The 18,443-nt window shown below is 39.6% G+C and overlaps 1 pseudogene; it reads left to right on the plus strand.

Annotated features, from left to right (window-relative positions):
- The first annotated feature begins 262 nt into the window (after positions 1–262).
- LOC120518826 lies at positions 263–13,118 on the plus strand (annotated as a pseudogene).
- Positions 13,119–18,443: the final 5,325 nt, after the last annotated feature.

The following is an 18,443-nucleotide window of genomic DNA, read 5'->3' on the forward strand; positions in this document are numbered from 1 at the left end:
CATGCTTCTTGTTCTACAATGGCAAGTGGACACAAAAATGCTTATGTTTTGATGTGGCATACGTGAAGTCCAGTAGGCCTTTCCTAAACCCGTGCATTCCTAGCCACTAGTGCCTAACAGCGTGGTCCTGCCAGAACAAAATTAAGATATTCGCAGCAGTCCACGCTTGCATTTCAAATGTTTAAAAAGGTAAGTGCCTTTGCTTTACTAAGTGTCATTTACTTTTTTCTTTGAACAGGTTAGGCCTGGTAGGTGCATTACTATGGATCCTCTCATGCTTGGTTTAATGGAGACCATCAGTGGACAACTATTTTCAGGTACCTCCAAAGAAGTTTAATTAAGTTCAGATCTGGGCTTTTGGCTGGGCTATTCAAGAATGTTCTCAGAGCTGACCACCCGCTTGTTGTCTTTTCTTTCTATAGGGCTCCCAACCATCCTCATTTTCCCTGACACGTCGTCATTTTTAACGCGCCATTGATGCAGTGAAATTATTCAATTTAAGAATTATGGAGACCATTGTATTTCAATTATTTTTAGTAGCACTGTGTCTCATGAGAATCCTGTCTCTAAACTCCACAGGCAATTCTTTTTACCTAATGGTTTGATGTTTGTTCAAAATCACACTGTCAGCTGTGGGACCTTCAGTAGATAGATGTATGCCTTTCATACTTACAGTATATCCAACCATCTGAATTGACCACAGGTGGATTCCAAATAATACATAGAAACATCTCAGTGAAGAACAGAATACGATGTGCCTGGGCCAAATTTCAAGCACCATAGTAAAGGGTCTGAAAGAGATCTGGGGCCTCATATATAAATTGTACGTACGCACAAAAATGTTACGTAAGAACGCTTCCTCGTTCAAATCGCGATGTATAAAACCTAAACTTGGCGTAAAGCCACACACATTTCCACGGTACCTCATACCCTGTTGTATGCAAGTTCTCCGCACACTGGCAGCACCCAGCGTCAAAGTAGTGCTACTGTTCCTGTGTGGTTATCCTTTCTTTTTTATATCCACATCCCTGACGTGGCTTTATAAATACACTGCAATTAAGCGCATATTGTTTATTACTTTAATGCATCTGATTGTAATTAACCTGTAACAATATAATGGTCCAAAGAATGGTCAAACTATTCCAAATACCATAGCTGCTTTAGTGTTGTTATTCTCACTGCACCTTCTTCTTCTTCTTTCAAGCTGCTCCCGTTAGGGGTTGCCACAGCGGATCATCTTTTTCCATATTACTCTCACTCTACCACTCAGAGAATTTATATTACTGTATCTGAGAGGGCAATCAACGATCTACAGCAGCTGATTGAAAAGAGAATTATCGGTATAAAGCATCAAGTACACGCTGCCTCAGCCATGCTGTCTATTGAACTGCTCTCACATGGCAAACGCTTCAGAGCCTTTCCTCGCAGTTCAGAAACAGTTTCATCCCAAGAACTATAAACACACTCAACCAGTCCTCAGTGCTTGTTGTAGAACTGTTTGTACTTATAAGTACAATCACCTTACTGTGAACTTTAAATACAGTTATAATATTGCACAACCTGAGCCACTTTTTAAAGCGCATATTTACATATGATGATGATATCATTTTTGAGATGAAATGCAGCAAAATATGTTTATTATATTATACAGATAAAACTTTAACTTCATATAAATAATCAATATTGTTAATAATTAAACCTGTGAGGACACGGTGCCGCAGCATCCGTTCACGGATTGTTCCTGCCTCGTGCTGTATATTTGCTGGGGCTGGCGCAACACTGGATTGATGGATAGAATAATTAAACATGTACTACGAAGGTATTTCAATGCTCCTTAAAAGTTTTGAAGAATCTGCATTTAAATCTTACAGATGGCTTAACGTCTATTACAGAGCTGATTGTATTGCGATTGGGTATTTGGAGAAAGAAAAGTAAGGACAGGAATTGGAGGTTAGTACGTTTGAAAGAGACAGTACTGCTACAATAAAGTATTTCATCGAAGATTGTACACGGCGCAGCAAGCATCTTGCGTGAGACATGAACAATCATTGCGTCACCGTGTTCCCATGTTTAATAACGTGCTTTAACTCCTATCATCATGAAAATGATATCACGTATACATGTCAGTATTTTAATTATTCAGAGACCTGGAATATCATGAATGTAATGGATTCTGTGTCTTGTCGGAGGAAGAAAAAGCCCAGAAGCACGTAGTCATTCACACACATAGAGCACATAGAAGATCAATTACAAAACAAAGCATTTCATATGCTACTTTAGTTACAATGGGATTTGAGAAACTAATAAATTAAACAATTTTAAGATGAAGTTTATGATGTTCTACTTTAATGACAAAATAATCTACATGATTAAAGTGTAAAGTTCGAGAATAAAGTTGACATTTCGTGCTTTTTCCCCACTGTGTGGCTTTTTTTTTTCTCTGTACCCTAATAAGCTTTCATATGACACTCAGACGGTGGGCTACAACTCGCCTTTTCACAGCGACTTTGAAATCTGACAACTTCTTTTTTATTTCAGGCACTGTGTGACCTTGTGAACTCGAGCTTTCGAGTTTCATCCGACACGCTGTCACTTGATCAACTTCCTTCTGTTGTTTATATCACTGTTTAAACCAACAAATAGTACGGCTTTCCTTGCCTCCACTTGGTATTCGCTGAAATTCTGTTTTCCCTCGTGCTTTTGCCATTGCCTTTTCACAGAAAACTGAGCTTAAGGGCTATTTATATTGATTTGCATATTCAAAGAGGCGTAATTCTGGGAGGAGTTGGGGTGGGGCAGCAGGCGCGTGCACGTGCGTTAATTTTCACGCTGACTGGGATTTATCTAGCGGAAAAACGTGGAAGTTGGCGAACGCAACGATTTATGCATCTGGATTTTTTCGTGCATAAGCACATTTCGGCTTTTGTGCTTTCGTCATGTTATACTGTGAATTCTTCGCACAGTATTATGCATGAGGCCCCAGGAGATGCACGTGTTTTTGAGAAACTACATTGACAATCTGTATCTAAAAGTTATGGAACTCTGTTATCAAAACTAGAGGGCAACATGGTCTAAAGAAGATTTGCCTTGAGCTTTAAACAAAAGCACAAGATTATCACCAGAGCCAAGATGCTAAAACTGTGAACCAATTCATGTAGTGGAACGTTACAAATTGTTAAGCAGATGATAAGATGTCTGTGGTGGGTTGGCATCCTGCCCAGGATTGGTTCCTGCCTTGTGCCCTGTGTTGGCTGGGATTGGCTCCAGCAGACCCCCGTGACCCTGTGTTCGGATTCAGCGGGTTGGAAAATGGATGGTTGGATGATAAGATGTTAACAGCACAAGACTAAGGAGTTTCAACATTTTAATCTGTAAGCTCGGAGAAAGAGCTAGAGTACTTCGATTGGTTTTAGTCTTTTGTGACGTGACACATAGTGCCTTCTCAGAGTCATACCGAACCAACAGTGCAGAGCATCCTTTTAAAAAAAATGCTGAAGCTACAAAATGGCAGTGCAGTGCACTTAAAGTTGTCATTTCATGTCATTGGGATATGGTGGTGGTGGGTGGGATGATCACTTAAAGTTGTACAACAAAAAAAGTTACATTTTTCTTAAACTATTTATATCAAACATATACAGTATGTGGGAAAATTCATTAAGGCTTAATCACTCAAAGATGCACACTAGATAAATGAAATAAATGCATCTTAAAGCTTCTAATCAAGTTCCCCAATTCTTATCAAGAATATATTGAAAACCCACGTGTCCATGAATGAATGTTGGTGTTGGTGGTGTAAAGTTGTTAGCCATCTTTTCATGGCACTCATTGCGCCACTTCCAGTCAATCCACAGAATATTAAAAAGTGTTGGGAACCAACCTGGCACCCCATTTTATAAAGAAAATTAAAAAGCGAAATACAATAAGGTCATCTACTCATCCTTGAAAGTCGTCAAGCCACAAAAGGCCCCTCCGTCACAGAGTAATTAAGGCTAAATGAGATCCCTCTCCCACCTGGACAGATGCAGTGGTGCTATAAGAACTATGTTTCTGGACTTCTCTAGCGCCTTCAACACCATCCAACCTCTGCTCCTTAGGCACAAGCTGACTGAGATGGGAGTAGACTCACACCTTGGGGCATGAAATGTGGACGATCTTACAGACAGACCTCAATATGTGCGTCTTGGGAACTGCAGGTCTGACATTGTGTTCAGCAATACAGGGGCGCCTCAGGGGACTGTACTTTCTCCGGTCCTGTTCAATCTATACACATCAGACTTCCAATATGACTCGGAGTCCTGCCACGTGCAAAAGTTCGCTGATGACACTGCTATTGTGGGCTGCATCAGGTGTGGGCAGGAGGAGGAGTACAGAAAGTTAATCAAAGACTTCGTTAAATGGTGTGACTCAAACCACTTACACCTTAACACCAGCAAGACCAAGGAGCTGGTGGTGGATTTTAGGAGGCCTAGGCCCCTCATGGACCCTGTGATCATCAGAGGTGACTGTGCAGAGGGTGCAGACCTTTAAATATCTGGGAGTACATCTGGATGACAAATTGCTGCAGATGTTCTACCAGATGGTTGTGGCGAGTGCCCTCTTCTACGCGGTGGTGTGCTGGGTTGGCAGCATAAAGATGAAAGACGCCTCACCCCTGGACAAACTTGTTAAGAAGGCAGGCTCTATTGTAGGAGTAAAGTTGGACAGTTTAACATCTGTGGCAGAGCGACGGGCACTAAGCAAACTCCTGTCAGTCATGAAGAATCCACTGCATCCACTGAACAGTGTCATCTCCAGGCAGAGGAGTAGCTTCAGTGACAGACTGAGGAGATCGTTCCTCCCCCACACTATGCGACTCTTCAATTCCACCCGGGGGAGTAAATGCTAACATTAATTTTATTTTAATTTTTTTCATTTTTATTACTATTTAATTTAATATTGTTTCTTTGTATCAGTATACTGCTGCTGGATTATGTGAATTTCCCCTTGGGATTAATAAATTATCTATCTATCTATCTATCTATCTATCTATCTATCTATCTATCTATCTATCTATTATATAGTGCCTTTCATATCTATCTTTCTATCTATCTATCTTATCTATAGTGCCTTTCATATCTATCTATCTATCTATCTATCTATCTATCTATCTATCTATCTATCTATCTATCTATCTATCTATCATGAGCTTAATGCAAATGGTGCCTTAGTGGTTTGTGTGTCTCCCAAGGCAGATGAGGCAGGACATCCGACATCATACTGCAGGCGATGTTATGGTCACTTGTCCTCTAATGGGGAAGAGAGAAGAGGTGGTTAGCAATCACTTTCACTGTTGCCATGTGGTCAACTGTCTTACATTGACAGAGCCGCTAAGATGCTCTTCACGCTCTTACATGTAACAATTTTTAAACGTATTGTCATTCACCCTTTGTGATTCGACCTTAGGGCTATTGTAATATTTAAAACGTGTCTGAAATACCTTTGTTTTATTATTTTTATTTTAAATCAGCAATTCCTGTTTGTTTTCTTTTAAAAACAGACATTTTTGATCACACAGTATTGATGAGGATTTTGCATTGCTCTTTATTCAATTGTTCACTTCCATTGATTTTTGTGTATGTTCAGTTTTTCTCATTAGGATGATTTCTGTCTGTGGACACAAAAACTGAAAAATGAATCCCTCAGAAAAGGGTGGAGAAGGGGTTATCTTGGTTACCTTTTTCTTTGTTTTTTTTCTAAGGGTGCTCTTCTTCTTTTCGGAAAATAGCAGTAAAAATACAGTACACTGCAGGAACCCTAATTCCAGATTTGGATATCCTGAGGACCCAAGCAGGCATTTGTGGAATACACATGAATACATAATCAACTTTACCCCAACACCTGCCCCGAAGGAGAGAATTATCTTCCACAACCCATTTATCAACACATTGCTTCCTTCTTGCCAGTCTTCATTCATGGTAATAGTAGGACTGATTATCCTTGAAAAGGATCCATTTGCTGTTTATGGGATGCAAGCCTCTGGCATTTGGCAGTGGGGCTAAGAAAATAATGATGGTTTTCTTCCTTAGCAACATGTTTGAAAATCAGTGCTGATAGATAGATAGATAGATAGATAGATAGATAGATAGATAGATAGATAGATAGGAAAGGCAGTATATAACATAGATAGATAGACAGGAAAGGCAGTATATCACATAGATAGATAGATAGATAGATAGATAGATAGATAGATAGATAGATAGATAGATAGATAGATAGATAGATAGTGTGAGCTGGCCTAGCACAGATCCAAACAGAACCAGAACAAACAAAGAATATTTGGGACACCAGCCCAAACAATTACAGATGGAGCCACGTCAAATAGCCGCGGCCGTGTGAATGGCGTGCGAATGGCGTACGGCTGCCCTATGCACGCCGTGATCCCCCCCTCCCTCTACTGATAGAAGGCGTGTCAAGATTTCACAGTAAACACGCCCATTCATGCCCTATTTATTCATTTACCTGGTTCCACCACTAGATGGCGCTTTGTTCTCAAGAACACGTTAACACACGCCAGCAATTTAGCTGCGCTGAGTTGCAATCACGTGATTTTAACATTATATTTTATTATTATAATTATAATATTATATTATATTATTATATAGGAGCTTCCCTGTCTGCCTATCATATAGTGCCTTTCCTTCCTACCTACCTATCTATATATCTATCCCCTTAGCTGTTTTTTATATATCTATTATACAGTGCCTTCCCTGTTTATTTATATATCTAGTGCCTTCTCTGTCTGTCTGATTGCATATAGCGCTGAACTTACTGCTCTGTACTATTCTGTCCTCTGCATGTCCTGGAGTACAAAAGAAACAGCACCATACAGCAACATGTGCGAACTGGCAAGATCTGGGAAAAAACACGCGTCACTGATTACAAACCGCAAGATGAATGAAAGAGATAATATATGTAAAAACATCATCGCACTAATGCAATATTATTTGAAAACGAATAGCGCCAGATCGGGTTTGAATATGCCTACATATTGCATGTACTGTGCGCTGAAAGTGCTGCACTGAATAAGCTGACTCCTTCTGTAACAGCGTGTATTCAAACCCGATCTGACGCTAATATTGCATGTACTTAACTATTTTAGAATAAAACATACATTTTATTTCAGTCAGTCTGTAAGAGCCAGTGTAAATGCATGATAATTGTAACGGTTAGCTTTTTAAATTCAGTTCCATTCTCTCAGTCGCTCACAAACCCCCATGACAATGCTGTTTTCACATAAAGACGCGCTATAACTCGAATGTGATTTATTTGGAGACGCGCTATACTCGAATGTGATTTATTTGGAGACGCGCTATACTTGAATGTTATTTAAACAGGGAAGAAAGTACAATGTCAGGTGCTCATTCAGTGTAATAGGAACCATAGCACAGAGAGATGTGTACACTGCAACAAGTACACATGTCGTGAATGTAGGAAGGGTGTGTGGAATTGTTAATATTTGAATGTGATGATTTTATACAGCACGGATCGGAAATCAGCAATTCTTAGCATTGCACCACGCAAGCTGTCGATCAACCGCCTACTGTAACTTGCTTTATTTTTTCTTCACTTATAGTCTAGAATAAAAGTGCACTTGTTTTTTATTCTTGTACACCAACATATGTTCCTGTGTTTGAGCGACATGGGCATGCTCAAAAATAGACGTGTAATGCCACGAAAACTGCATGCAGGCACTTCAGTTCGCAAGCATTGGTACGAGAATGCAGTCACAAGTACACTGCAGAGCTACAGCGCATCTTTATGTGAAAACAGCATTCTCAGATGGGGGGTAGGGAAGGATCCTGAACACGACTGAGAGAATGAAAAGTGAATAAAAAAACTAACCTTTACAAGTATCATAAATTACACTGTTACACACTGAAATCAAATGCATGTTTTTATTCTAAAATACTAAGAATAAGAGCAGTTTACTTCTCAAAACAAAGTGGTGCAGGATCGAACTCACGGTCTTCTGACTCAGTCGGGAGCTGATTCAATTGCGCTACGGAGGCAGTCGCGATAAACAAGTGTCAATGTCGCATGTTAAGGCGGTTTTTTCTGCAGTTATATTTTTTGAATAAAAGCATACTTGTTCTGTTATATTTGTTCCTTTTGTGAAAGTGTTTGATATTTGGACTTCAGGCTTCATACATTATATAGTTTATGCTTACATTTTGTCATTTACTACTACAATATGAAAAACGTTTCTGTTTTAAAAATGTGTTTACACGGATTACTGTAGAAACGGAACACACGTGAAAAGCGTGTATTCCAAATAATGATCTATTATTTCCTCTCTAAAACTCCACTTCACTCCCAGATAATCCAACAAGGCATGAGCTGGGAGAAGTTTGTGCACGTTCTAAGTCGTTCGGGGGATGGAATAGCCGGCTACTTGCAGCTTTTCTTTTATCAGCACATTTAGATTAACAAAAGACACTGGCGGAGAGGTGAGAACGGTTTTAAGAAGCGATTGACTAGTTTTGGAAGAATACATTTTATTTCTAAAGTGTGTGTGCGTGTTTTAATTGTTGGGGATTGTTTGGGTATTTAAAAAAAACATTTACTTGAACCAACTACTTACAGTAAATGGGCAAAAAATGGGAGACGCTTTTGTTTTAAATAGTCAAAGAGTTGGGCTAACAATAATAATTATTATTAATATTATTACTGGTCATAGAAACAAATGAAAACAATAGTTAAACACTTGATCATATGTATCTGTGCTAGTTTGTGTTTGTGATTATGTGACCCATAATAATTTTTTCTCAGTATAAATAATTTTTTGGGTTTTAAGAACTCCATCAAAAGAGCAAACACAAACTTAGGTGAGAAACCTCAGTGGAGAATCCTGACTATGACGTGGCGCTAATTGCTCTGTGTGTGTTTTTTTGGCGGGGGGAGGGGTTCTTTAGACCTGTCTGCGCAAATGTGTTTGTGTTAAAGCCAACGGAGAAATGCAGGAGCGCACACACACACACACCTCTCATCCACAAATGCTTTAACTGTTGTCTTGTAAATCGTTGATTAAACCTATGAACACAGCTGTTCAGCAGTCCTAAACACAAGCGCATGGTCTATTTTTGTCCTTAATTAAAAGACATCAATACGTTAATAATTAACACAAAGATAACATTGTTTATTTTGCTGAATAAGGTAATAAGCTATATTTAAAATAAAACAAACCAGGAAGTTAGTGTTTTATACATTAAAGTACTCTGTATAACCAAGTGCCCTAACAAACAGCAACAGTGTACAGTACAGACAAAGAGTGTGTGTGCTGGTGGGGATTGGAAGGTGAATTAGGATACCTCATTTACAAGACAAAAGACGGTCTGAGGTGTGAATGCGCAGCTCCGCTTTGCTCTTCGGTGTGTGTGTGTTTTTTTAGGTTACTAGGGGTGCATTCTTAAATTCAGTCTGTCTAAATCTTTATAAACGCCAAGTTGGAAAATCATGTTTGAGAAAATGACAACAACAATTAAAATCTTGATCATTTGCGTCCGTGCTATTTCGTGCTTAAGTGACCCAAAATATTTTTCTTAGTTTTCTTAGAACTTCATTAAAAGACAAACTTAGGAGGAGTGGAATGTGAGAAATCTCAACGGAGAATGTACTGACTTCTCCTTATTACTGACTGTTAGATGGTGCTAAAATGTTTTTTTTCGTCCTGCTGGCGCGCAAATGTGTTTGTGTTAAAGCCAGCTCAGACAAACCTGACGAATGCCGGAGCGCGCGCGCACACACACACACACCGGTGGCACTTTGGCAGTTAGTGCTTCAACGTTAAACGAAGCCCCGTAAACTTGATCCTGAACAGCAGACTGACTTTAACAATAATAGTTGATTGTTTTATATTTATGTTTTTGTATATACTGTATTTTTAAATGTTCAAATGAACGTTTCAGAGTATATAATTTGTTGTGTCATCTGTTTACAGTGTTGGCTGATTTTGTGATTGAGACCCATGGGTTACATTGAACTGGAGTGGGACAAACGGCAAAGCCAAATTGTCCAAGAATTTAAAAGAGAATGTGCACGAGACTGTCATGCAGAGATTTCCGGATCTGACAGCGCACCACTGGTTCCGAGTCGGCTATTCCATCCCCCCAACGACTTAAAACGTGCACAAACTTCTCCCAGCTCATGCCTTGATTGATTATCTGGGAGTGAAGTGGAGTTTTAGAGTGGAAAGAATAGATCATTATTTGGAATACACGCATTTCACGTGTGTTCCGTTTCTACAGTAATCCGTGTAAACACAACTTAACTGGGTCGGGAACACTTAATATAAAGCATTTAATGTGCTACATTAATTAATGACGGGTTTGAGAAAATCTAGTAAATTAAACATTCATTTTAAGATTTAGTTTAGTTTGCGACATTCTACTGACAAAATAAACTATTAGAATAAAGTGGAAAATGTCGACTTTAATCTCGACATAATTGGCGACAATAAAGTGGAAATGTCGAGAATAAAGTCAACATGTCGACTTTAATCTCGACATTTAGATTTTTTTCTTCACTGTGTCCGTATTTTTTTCACCGTGGCCCTAATACGCTTCCGTAATGTACACTGGCTCTTACAGACTGACTGAAATCAAATTTATGTTTTATTCTAAAATAGTTAAGTACATGCAATATTAGCGTCAGATCGGGTTTGAATACACGCTGTTACAGAAGGAGTCAGCTTATTCAGTGCAGCACTTTCAACACAGTACATGCAATATTATTTGAAACGAACAGCGTCAGATCGGGCATATTCAAACCCGATCTGACGCTATTCGTTTCAAATAATATTGCATTAGTGCGATGATGTTTTTACATATATTGTCTCTTTCATTCATCTTGCGGTTTGTAATCAGTGACCGCGTGTTTTTTCCCCGAACTTGCCAGTTCGCACATGTTGCTGTATGGTGCTGTTTCTTTTATACTCCAGGACATGCAGGGGACAGAATAGTACAGAGCAGTGAGTTTAGCGCTATATGCAATCAGGCAGAAAGACAGACAGGCAGAGAAGGCACTAGATATATAAATAAACAGGGAAGGCACTGTATAATAGATATATAAAAAACAGCTAAGGGGATAGATATATAGATAGGTAGGAAGGAAAGGCACTATATGATAGGCAGACAGGGAAGCTCCTATATAATAATGCAATATTGTTTGAAAACGAATATGTAAATGCATGATAATTGTAAAGGTTAGCTTTTTTTAAATTCAGTTCCATTCTCTCAGTCGCGTTCACGACCCACCCCCCCAAATCTGACAATGCTGTTTTCACATAAAACGCGCTATAACTCAAATTTGATTTATTTGGAGACGCGCTATAGCTCGAATGTGATTTATTTGGAGACGCTATACTCGAATGTTATTTATATAGGGAAGAAAGTACAATGTCAGGTGCTAATGTAATAGGAACCATAGCACAGAGAGATGTGTACACTGCAACAAGTACACATGTCGTGAATGTAGGAAGGGTGTGTGGGAATTGTTAATATATGAATGTGATGATTTTATACAGCACGGATCGGAAATCAGCAGTTCTTAGCATTGCACCACGCAAGCTGTCGTTTTAACCGCCTACTGTAACTTGCTTTATTTTTTCTTCACTTATAGTCTAGAATAAAAATATTTTACTAACTAGTTTTATTAATTCATTATTTAATAATAAATAGCATAATCATCATGGGTTGTGTATTGAGTGATTTAACTAATCTGTTTTATTAATCGGTTTGTTGTTGTTTTTTTTTACCACGTCATCTATTTATGAAACTATGTTGACAATACAAGAACTGCCTATACAGTATATTAAAGATACGGTATAGGGCTTCCTGGACACTGCAGTTAACTGAAGCATTCAATGCTCCATCTGGCGGGATTATACAGCATTGCAACCATCTTTTTAGAAAGCGCATGGGGGCGTTTATGGGGCGGGGCATCGTTAACTGCGTCATCGCGGAGGATCACATTCCGTGCACGGATCATGCATGGTCCTGTCATGGTCCTGTCATGGACCTGTCATGCTCCAGGCGGCTGTTTGACGTGGCTCCCACTGTAACTGCTTTTCTTCTATAAACTTAAATAAGTGCCTTCTGGCAATAGCTAACATAACCATGCAGGGTATAAGACAGAAATGAATATCAGGCTTTTAGTTTTAGCCATTTCAACAAATAGAGGTCTCCCGTAGAGCTCTGACTTGTCAGGAATTGGTCTCAGAAGACAACTCACTGGAGGCAGCCAGGCTTTTTATAACAGGAGGACTGGAAGAGGAGGAGTTAGCTTCCCTCATTGGGAGGTTTCTGGGAGCTACGGGGATTAAAGGAGATGACAGAGTTAGAGACAGCACCCCCTCTCACCCTGAAGGGTTACCATCTACCTCAAAGGAGCCAACAAGGGGATCCTCGGATGTGCATGCATGACAATAGATAGATAGATAGCGCCACCACCATCTACTCAAAGCACCGTGATGTTCCAACAGGATTGGATTAAGAGCCAGAAGTCTGCATGACCATCATCATCAAGAGCGTCCGTGAGAATCCTAAATACAAAGAGGACTGAATGCCCAGAGGGAACTGGGTGGTCTCATGGCCTGGAACCCCTGCAGATTTTATTTTTTTTCTCCAGCCATCTGGAGTTTTTTTTATTTTTTGTTTTTTTCTGTCCTCCCTGGCCATCGGACCTTACTCTTATTCTATGTTAATTAGTATTGTCTTATTTTAAATTTTTATTTTGTCTTATATTTTTCTTCATTATGTAAAGCACTTTGAGCTACTTTTTTGTATGAAAATGTGCTATAGAAATAAATGTTGTTGTTGTTGTTATATGTCCCCAGCGGGAAATGTTCAATGTCCACTGGTGCATTTGAAATTACATTAAATGATGTTCCAATGTGGTCAAAATTGGAATCAGATCATCTCCTTTCAATGCAGCAGCTCGTGCAAATCTTAGGAAATAAAATTAAACTTAATATGCACATGGATTCACTTTGTTATCTTCATAAAAACCAAAACCTCAGATGCAGAAGATCATCCTGTATTAGGCTGATTTTTCCCCAAAGGCTAGCAAACAAATTTTTATGAACGATGAAAGAACATCACAGCTGTCTACAATATTCATTTTATTGTTGTTAAACATGCAATAATGTGTATAGTCTTGTCTTTATCTGATCTAAATTGGAACGTAGATATTCAGTAAAGATGTCAAAAATTGTATTTTGCATTTTACAGGATCTAAGGAACTATGTAAGAATTTAAAGATCATTTAAAATTTTATTTCTAATAAGTTGACTTTTGTATATGTTTCTGAATTACATGCAATGCAACTATGGAAATAATTTGGATACTCTCTGAACGTCTCTTCACCGTCACTCCATCTCTCATGCGTATTCCCATAAACCCCGCTTCTCAGACTCTGTCATTATTTTTAAGGTGCCTATCTCACCTCCTGTCTGCTTTTATACTTGCCATCTTTGCAGGTTACTCTCTCGACGTGCTTCATAAGCCTTTACTCCTCCTCGTGCGTCTCACAGTCGCAGTTCCTCTTTCATCAGGTCACCAAACCCAAACTGATCAATCACAGCAACGCCAAACTGACCAATCAAATTGCTGTGAGGCACCAGAAACACAGAGCTTAGTGTTTTATTATTCTTAATACTGTGTTTACTTAGTGCTAAGGAAACTATGGGTACAGTGTAATTTTATTTTGCACTAGCCTCTGTACCTGTTGCAGGTAATAGAATAATCTCTCTATTATAAGAAAAAATCTTGGGAGGGCTTGGAAGGAGACGATACGTGATTTTCTCGGAGACACATTTAACGTCCCACGAGACAAGGCAGTGAGACTAAAGGACAGTTGCTGTACAGGCTTTTAAATAATCGACACGCAGTACGACAAGCAGAATACGCAGCTCAGCAGCAAGACCGCAACTGATACGGCCGCATCTCTTTAGCGTGCACCCGGTCCCCCCGCCCCTTCACAACGCGAGCGGCAGAGACACAAAGTGGCCTTTAGGGTGGGCGAGCAAAGTGTGCAGGGGGCACAGCTCCCTAGTTTTAAATAAATATTTGCTATCTCTTGCCCTACATATACCCTCAACACCTTTCTTTGGTATCCATCTTTGGTATCTGAACCTCTCTTGTCTGTCCCTCCATCTCTCATGTGCATTTACAGTCAATGCCATTATTTTTGAGGCCCCTTTCTCACCTCCTGTCCAGTTTTAGGCCGGCCATCTTTGAAGGTAGCTTGGTCTTCTCACACTCAAACTTTCTCATTCGCTGTAACACCAAAGCCAAACTGACCAATCACATCATCGCCAAACTGACCAATCAGATTGCTCAGTGTGACTGGACACAGACTTTAATGTTTTATCATATAGTAGATTTAAATAAACATAGTATGGTTCTTTAAAAAGAAAAAAACATCCACCAATCCAAGTAAAACATGTCTTGATAAAATATCTATTTATTTTTGAGCAAAACTGTTTGCTTTTAACAGATAATGATTTTATGTTTTTCCCACCCATTGCCCTGTAACATCCATCCATCCATCCATTATCCAACCTGCTATATCCTAACTACAGGGTCACGTGGGTCTGCTGGAGCCAATCCCAGCCAACACAGGTCGCAAGGCAGGAAACAAACCCCGGGCAGGGCGCCAGCTCACCGCAGTGCCCTGTAACATTTTACTGCTAATATAACAGTTTTATGTGGAGAACGTCATATGTTGGACAAATCCAATTTTGGTCTCACGTCATAATATATCATCTATAAAATAGGGGTTGATTGTGTCAATTTTTATTTGTACATATAAATCTGTTTTGGGGGGGAATATAGTCAGTGTAAACTTTTATCAGCATTAACAGACTTTTTTGCACTTGTTTGATTTCTAACGCTTTAATAAATTGGAATCATACATTGGAGAAGTGTAAGTGCTCCTTTTCGTCCGTGCCTACTGCTTAATCTTCCCAAATCCGCTTGCCTCTTCCTTAACCCAAGCCCTTCTAATAACTAATGTTTTTGCTTTGAATGTTATAGCAACTGGGTTTTACAGTGACAAAGACAGACTTTTCAAATCCAGACAGCAACTGAATCAAAAACCACTGTAACCTTGTAACCTAAATAATCAAAGACACTGAAGTTTCCTTTGCATGCAGTCATACTGTGCATAGTTTCCCTGTTAGGAAATGAACTGTGTCATAAACCTCTTTGTTGTTTTTTTTATAGTTGGAAATGACTGGCTCAACTGAAAACGCATGGAACTGTTGAAATTTTAATCTCTCAGTTCTCCTCCAGCCATCAGTTTTATTACCTCAGAGGAACCTGGCAATTAAAAGAAGCTGATTAAGAAATGCTAGGGCATATGTCCTGTGTGAGTTTTCTCTATACATGTATGGAATAGGAAAAAAAGAACTGTTATAAAGAATAGCAGGACATTTGGGTTCAACCTGAGAGTTCCATGCCTTAAAATTCACACTTTTTGGTCCAAGTTAGCATAACAATAAAAATAACCCTAACAGATATTTCTTTCTTTTAAGTTTTGTATTGAAAAAGGTGGTTATTGTTACTGCCTAATAATTCTAGGGACTTGAGTTAGATACCCACCCTTGTTGTCATTTCATTTGTGTTCACATGTGATGTACAGTGCCCTGCATAATGTTTGGGACACATTTCTCTTTGATTTGCCCCATAGCACCATAGTTTAAAATTTAAAATCAAACAATTCAGATGGCTCCAGCAGACCCCCGTGACCCTGTAGTTGGGATATTATAGCAGGCTGGATAATGGATGGATGGATGGATGGGTAAAGTGTACATTGCAGACTTTTATTCAAGGGGATTTACAGACATTTCAGTCTCACCATATAGACATGACAACACTTTTTCTATATGGTTGCCTCATAATTGGGACAATTGGCGTCACAGGTATTTGCGATTCCTCAGGTGGGTTTCATTGCTTCATAAGATGCCTCAGCTTGCTTGGAGTCTGTAGTTGCCATTGTTCAACATGAGGACATGAGTTGTATCAATGAAAGTCAAAGAAGTCATTATGAGGCTGAAAAACAGAAATAAAACCATTAGAGACATCAGAAAATGTTAGGATGACTGAAATCAACTGTCTGGAATATCATGAAGAAGAAAGAACACAATGGTGAGCTCAGTAATCACAAAGGGACTGGTAGGCCACAAGGACTGGAAGAGCTCCACTGCTGGTGACAGAAGAATCCACACTATGGTAGAGAAAAAGCCTCCAAACGCCTGTCTGACACATCAGAAACATGTCTTCTGTGGACGTGTCAGAGATGATTATCAGCAGAAGACTTCATGAACAGAAACACAGAGGACACACTGCAAGATGCAAACCACTAGTTAGCTTCAAAAAAAGGATGGCCAGATTACAGTTTGTGAAAAAAGGACCTAAAAGAGATTCTGGGAAAAAGGTCTTGTGGACAGATGAGACAAAGATGAACCTGCTGTCTCAGAGTGATGACAGAGCACAGTGTGCAACTGCTTAAGATCAAGAGCAGATCACCTCATCTGTTAAACATGGCGCTGGGGGTGTTTTGGCTTGGGCATGTATGGTCCTGGCACACTTCTCTTTATTGATGATGTGACTGTTGACAGCAGTGGCACAAGGAATTCTGAGCTGTAGAGAGACATCTGATCTGCTCAAGTCCAGTTCATGCCTCCTAAGTCTTTGGACAGTGCTTCATCCTGCAACAAGATAATGACCCCAAACACACTGCTATGGCAAAAAAATGGAAAACTCCTGAAAGGCCAAGCAAGTCACTTGCTTTAAATCCAAATGAGTAGGACTTCCATATGCTGAAACTGTAAATGTAATATGATAAAATGTAAGGGGACAAGCCCATGAAACAAGCAGGACCTGAAGGTGGCTGCATTAGAGGCTTGGCAGAGCATCACCACAGAAGATCATCAGCACCTGGTGATGTCCATAAATCACAGACTTCAAGCAGTCATTACGTGTGAGGGATATGCGACAAATGACTAAATACGATGGCTTTCATAGACCTGCCATTGCTGTGTGCCAAACATTATGGTACTCTGGAATGGGAGGACAATGTAGAAAAAGTTTTGTCATTTCTAAACTTTATGAATGAAATGTGTGAAAATACCTTTAAATGAAATACTGCAATGGGCATTTCAATCACGTCTGAAATAATTTGTAGTGTTAAACTGTGGAGCAGATGATCAAGGAAAAATGTGTCTTTGTCCCAAACATCATTGAGGGCACTGTATGGGTGATGCCCAGGTATCACCCTGGTCTTACCCCAATTTATGGTCTCTGCCACAAAACAATGTCTCTCTAGTGTGACAGGTCACATCAAGGAATCATTTTTGATATATCTGAATAATTATGTACAGACTCTTTTGTTTGTTTAAATGGTTAACAGTGTTTGCTCTAGGAGTTAGAAGGTGGTGTAGAACAGAAGCTCCAGTTAAGGAATCAACAGTGGACCTGCACGTTTGAACAATGCGATGTGGTGGTCTCAGAGCACTACGTGATTCGTTTGTGCCTTTGGACAAAAGAAATGAATCCCAGCATGAGGTGCGATGATGTAAAGTAAAGGGAAAAGTTCAAAAGAAGTCATTAGAGTGAGTGCTAGAGGGCCTGAGAATTCAGAGCAGATCTACTTACCAGGGAGGACTTAAAGTTTGGGGGTCTTCAAATATGAACACACATGTGGATGTGTAGACTTCCTGACTGAAGTACACAGCGGCGTGAAGGTGCTGAAGGTAATTATATAAGGGGCTGGAGAAACATCCTCAGGGACTGCAGAATATTGCAGTTATATATAATGGGAAAACTGACGCTGGATGTCGTCTTTTGGCCTTGAGTCTGAAGTCAGTGAATGGTACCTCGAGACCTTCTGAACAACTTAGATAAACAGAAGGGAGAGCACGATATTCCATTGATGAGTGCTTATGCTTATAATTCCAAGAGCTAAACTTGAAAGAAGTGGTGAGGAAGCCTTCTGCCTTCTGGAATAGCTCATTGATAGAAATTCGCCAGCCTAATATGGCGGAGCACAACTGCTTAGATTAATATGGCTCTCTTTTAGCTTCATTTTAGTGTAATCGTGATGTATATACATTGAATTACCATTTTCTTCATGGCTCCACAATCCATACTAACCCCCTACTTTCTCTGCTGCTCTTTTTCTGTTTTTTTTTCTGTGCCACCACCACCTGATATGGGTGCCATGGAGTCCTTCCAACCATCATCATCAAATTCTTCTGCATGAAGCCTGTAAACCACGAGGACTGATTGAGATCATTGATGTTAGGTAGAATGCCCAGTGGGGCCTGGGTGGTCTTGTGGCCTCGTCTTTATTTGTTTTGTTCTTCAGCCCTCTGGAGTTTTTTTTTTTGCTTTGTTTTGTTTTTT

This window comes from Polypterus senegalus, chromosome 1 (genome assembly GCF_016835505.1).
Source record: "Polypterus senegalus isolate Bchr_013 chromosome 1, ASM1683550v1, whole genome shotgun sequence".
Taxonomy (NCBI): domain Eukaryota; kingdom Metazoa; phylum Chordata; class Cladistia; order Polypteriformes; family Polypteridae; genus Polypterus; species Polypterus senegalus.